The 4,571-nt window shown below is 63.3% G+C and overlaps 1 long non-coding RNA gene across 1 annotated transcript; it reads left to right on the top strand.

Annotated features, from left to right (window-relative positions):
* Positions 1-345: 345 nt before the first annotated feature.
* On the top strand, positions 346-4,571 carry LOC123255508. Its single transcript, XR_006506766.1, has 3 exons — positions 346-435; positions 667-726; positions 4,541-4,571. It is a non-coding gene; the product is annotated as an uncharacterized LOC123255508 (long non-coding RNA).

A 4,571-nucleotide genomic window follows, 5' to 3' on the forward strand; every position in this document is an offset into this window, starting at 1 on the left:
AGGGGGTGACACTTGGAGGAGGTGGCTGGCACAGATGCTGGCAGGGCTCCGGGAACACGGGCCTCAGTTTCCCTTGAGGGATTAGCATTTCCTTGTCAGGACACATGGGTCTGGCCTGGGTCCTCCCCGGGCCTTCCTCAGGACTCTCTTCTGGCTTCCAGCCTCCCTCAGCAGCCTTTTCCTGTCTCCTCCCTCCTCGTCCTGCCCATCCCCTCCCCGTCTCCCCCCCAGGACCTTCCAAGCCTTTTCCTACCCCCCCACCCCCTCCCCCATCTTGGGTGCCCCGGTGGAGCCTCCTGGGACTCCTTGAGATGTGACTTGGTTTCTCCCTTTGATTAGGGGGTGATCTCAGAGTTAAAGCTGCGAGGAGACCCCCGTGTGACTCCACTGCAGTGTCTGGATGATGACGATGGCGGTGATGATGATGGCGACGGGGTGAGTGCTGGCCTGGAGGGGGGCTGGCTGGTGGGCCCCGATGGAGCTCCCAGACCCAGACAAGAGCCTGAGGGAGCCGCCTCGAGGCTGGGAGGCCCAGGCTGTCTGGGCACCCATCCTTGTTGATGGGGGGGCCACTTGGGAGCCCCCCTGAGAGCAGGAGAAGTTGGGGTGTCTGGGGGGTTCCTCTAGGCCAGGCCCCCCTTCACGGCTCTTCTCTCAACACTGCAGGCATCTGGAGACTTTGGAAGTGGCACCAATGAGCAGGAAGGACCCTCGGGGGCCCCCATGGTGAGTCTGGGGGAGCTCAGGGAGGTGTGTCACGTGTGTGAACACAGGCATGTGCATACGTGTGTGCACGTGTGTTCTGGGCACTCGGTATCCGAGGGTCAGAGGCCTGATGGGCCAACACGACAACCGCCACGATAATACCCCAAATGTGGGCTGCCTCCCCCCCGGCCTCCCCAATAGCTCTGGGTGGGCGATCTCGGCCCTTGTGGCTGGGCCAGCAGAGGAGTCCCTGCTCATCCGTAAAGGAGGGTGTTAGCTTGGCCTTCGAGGCCCCTTCCAGGGCTCAAAGCCTGTTGATGCGGGCTGGAGGATTGGGCCAGTCCTGTGGCCCCCCCGGTCTGTCCAGGACCCCATCAGGCATGCTGCCGGCCCAAATGGTCACCTATTTGGGGTGTGGAGGGGGAAACCCCGTCACTAATTCAGCCTTAAAATCACAGAACCGATCATGGCGGGGAAGGAGGGCAGGACGGGGGAGAGTGGGGAGCGGGGGGTACGGGGGGCCACCCCTTCCCTGCACCCCCGGGAGCCGCAGCATGGCCCTAGCTCTGGAGCAGGAGGGGAGGGTCTGCCCTGGCTCCGGCTTCTCCTGGACCACCTCGGAAAGGCTGGACGGTCTGGAAGGCCCTCCCGCCGCGAGCTCTGATGTGAAATTTAATGACTGGCTCTGGGAGAAAAAGTACCGGCGGCCCCCCGGCCTTCAGGCTGCCGCAGCAGCATTCCTGCAGCGCCTCCCCAAGTCCAGACAATCCCCAGAACAAGCTGAGTCCCGACGGGCCGCCTGTGCCCGTCTCCGGGGTGCGAACGCTCGAAACGCTGAACAATTGGCTCTCCCGAGCCCTCTCCGGCTTCCAGCTCCGATCCTCACCCGCCGGCCAGTCACGGCCTTCCGCGTGCAGGGCCGCCCGCCCAGCCCGGGAGTCCCGCTTCCAGGAAGGTCCCCCTCCCCCCATGGCGCGGGGAAGCCATTTCTAACCCTCATTTCCCGAGTCTGGAGCCCCAAATTCTGCCCCTCCCCCTCCTCGCCTTCTTCACCGAGTCAGCAGGCCGTCGCACAGGCTCTACATGTGCGATCACGCAGGACATCGTTCCGTATTAGTCATGTTGTAGCAGAAGACGGCCAAGAACTGCGTGCCGGGGAGGAGCCGTCTTCAGGCCGCGCGTCTGTCCGGGCGGCCCGCCAGGGGGGAGCACCAAGATCCGAATCGGAAGCTCGCCAGAGGACAAGGCAGAAGTGGCCAGAGGCGGCCCCCAGAGCAGCCCAGCCTCGACCTGCTCAAACCACCCGATGGGCTTCAGGAATGGACATAGACACAGACTCTCCCCTTTCCTAAGCAACCTGGCAAGGGCAGTGCAAAGACCATCGTCACAACGATGTGTGAACGGGGCTGGAGGGACAGAGGGAGAGACAGACAGACAGACAGACAGAGAAGAGAGAGAGAGAGAGACATAGAGACAGAGAGAGAGAGAGACAGAGAGAGAGAGAGACATAGAGACAGAGAGAGAGACAGACAGAGAGACAGAGAGAGACAGACAGAGAAGAGAGAGAGGCAGGGAGAGAGAGAGAGACAGAGAGAGACAGAGAGACAGAGAGAGACAGAGAAGAGAGAGAGAGAGATGGGGAGAGAAAGAGAGACAGACAGAGGGAGAGACAGACAGACAGAGACAGAGGGGGAGAGAGAAACAGAGAGACAGAGACAGAGAAGAGAGAGAGAGAGAGACGGGGAGAGAAAGAGAGATGGGGAAAGAGAGAGAGAGACAGAGAGACAGAGAGACAGAGACAGAGAGAGAGAGAAAGAGGGAGAGAGACAGAGACAAAGAGGGAAAGAGAGAGAGAAGAGAGAGAGAGAGAGAGACAGACAGACAGACAGACAGACAGACAGACAGACAGAGGGAGGGAGAGAGAGAGAGAAACAGAGAAGAGAGAGATGGAGAGAGACGGAGAGAGAGAGACACACACACAGACAGAGGGAGAGAGAGAGAGAGACGGGGAGAGACAGAGAGACAGACAGAGGGAGAGACAGACAGAGAGACAGAGAAGAGAGAGAGAGAGAGAGAGAGAGGAGAGAGAGAGAGAAAGAGGGAGAGAGACGAGAGAGAGANAGAGAGAGAGAGAGAGAGGAGAGAGAGAGAGAAAGAGGGAGAGAGACCGAGAGACAGAGAGAGACACAAAGAGAGAGACAGAGAAGAGAGAGAGATGGAGAGAGAGAGAGATGGGGAGAGAGACACGCACGCACACACACAGAGACTGTAGACAGACAGACAGACAGACCTGTCTATCCTCCCTGCTTGCTTCCTTCCCCTTCTTCCAGCCTAAGCCGGCCCTCCTCTGGTTTAGCCTCTTTCTGTCTCGTTGGCTTCACTTCAGGCCCGGCTTCCCCGGGAGGCGCCCAATTAACCGGCTCGGCGTAGCCAGAAGCCAGGATTTTCTCAGGAGGCGCCTCTCCCATCGGGTGGGGATGCACTGCTGGGCTGGGCTCCTCCCTGGGCCCTGGCTGGCCTTTTTGGGGGGCTGGGTGACCCCCCTACAAGCCTGGGCCTCTGAGCTGGGGGTCTGGCCAAGCCCCTGAGACGTGGCGGGGAGGTTGGGGCAGGAGCCGGTGCCCCCCCGGCTCTGGGTGCCCGTCACCCCCCTGGGCCCTGCTCGGGTGTCCCGGAGCCCCCCGGGGGGCCGTGTGCGGGGCCGGAGCTCAGCTTCCCCCGCTTTGCCTCCCGCCTCGGGTCTCTGAGCTCCTGGAGATGGGCAGAAGGAAGGGAGAGCCCGGACGGCCCTCTGTGTGCCGGGAGCTGGCCTGGGCGGAGGCGGGCGGCCTGCTGGGGTTCTTCCCAGATGGGCCTCTCGGGAAGGAGCAGCCTCAGCAGAGCCCAGCTCCCGGGGTCCTGGCCCGGCCCTACCAGGGATCTCGGGGCCCATGCACATGGGGGAAACTGAGGCCGGGGCGGTGGGTAACGGAGGCTCTTAGCTGGGATTGGGTTGGACTTCAGAGTGCAAGCTCATTTCCCAGATGAGAAAACTGAGGCCCGCAGGGGTAAGGGGCTTCTCTAAGGTCACCCAGCTTGTCAGGTCAGAAGGGAGATTTGAACTCAGATCCTGTGACTTCAGAGCCTCCCCTGATTGGCCCATCGCTCTGCTGGAGGGGGTGAGCACGCAGGACGGGCCACGGGCTCTTTGCCTGGGCCTGAGGAGGCACCTGGCTGGGTTCAAGGGGCTCGTGTCGGCGTGACGAACCTGGGGGCAAAGAGGAGGGGCCCAGCGGGCCTGGGGGCTGGGCCAGAGGCCGGGGGGCACCCCTTTCCCACAGGGATTGTCACAGGAGCAGAAGGGCCTCTGCTCAGAGGCCTGCAGTGACGAGGAGCTCACTACCTCCATGCTGGGACAGGACTCCGCTAGGAGGCCGGCCCTGCACCTTCCCGTCCTCCCCTGTGCTCCGAGTTGGGAAGCCCCGTAGGCCCACCGGGGACTCGGCTCTGCCCTTTGCCGTCCGGGGCTCCGTCCCGCCCCGTCCGTGTCCTTCCTCAGCCCCGGCCCCCCGTGTGACCCCGAAGGAGGGCAGCCTCGGCCCGCCGCCGCCATCACTACAGGCCCAGGAGAGGCCCCGTCGGGACCCCGTGCGAGTCCAGGGCGGGCACCTCTTGGGGGGCTCGGCCAAACCTCGGCCCGGACCCCGCCCGGGAGACCAGCCTCTGAGTCCTCCTCGGCCTCCGTGCGGCCTTCTAGGCCCGCCAGCGTGCCCTGTGTGTGACGGACAGGCAGACCCCCACCTGTGGCCCCGGCGGGCCCCGTAACGCCTCGTTCTCTCTCCGCTCCCCCCGCCAGGCGCCCCCCGAGCCGCCCGGCCTCCCCGAGC

Source organism: Gracilinanus agilis, unplaced genomic scaffold, assembly GCF_016433145.1.
Source record: "Gracilinanus agilis isolate LMUSP501 unplaced genomic scaffold, AgileGrace unplaced_scaffold47625, whole genome shotgun sequence".
In the NCBI taxonomy this organism is placed as follows: Eukaryota; Metazoa; Chordata; class Mammalia; order Didelphimorphia; family Didelphidae; genus Gracilinanus; species Gracilinanus agilis.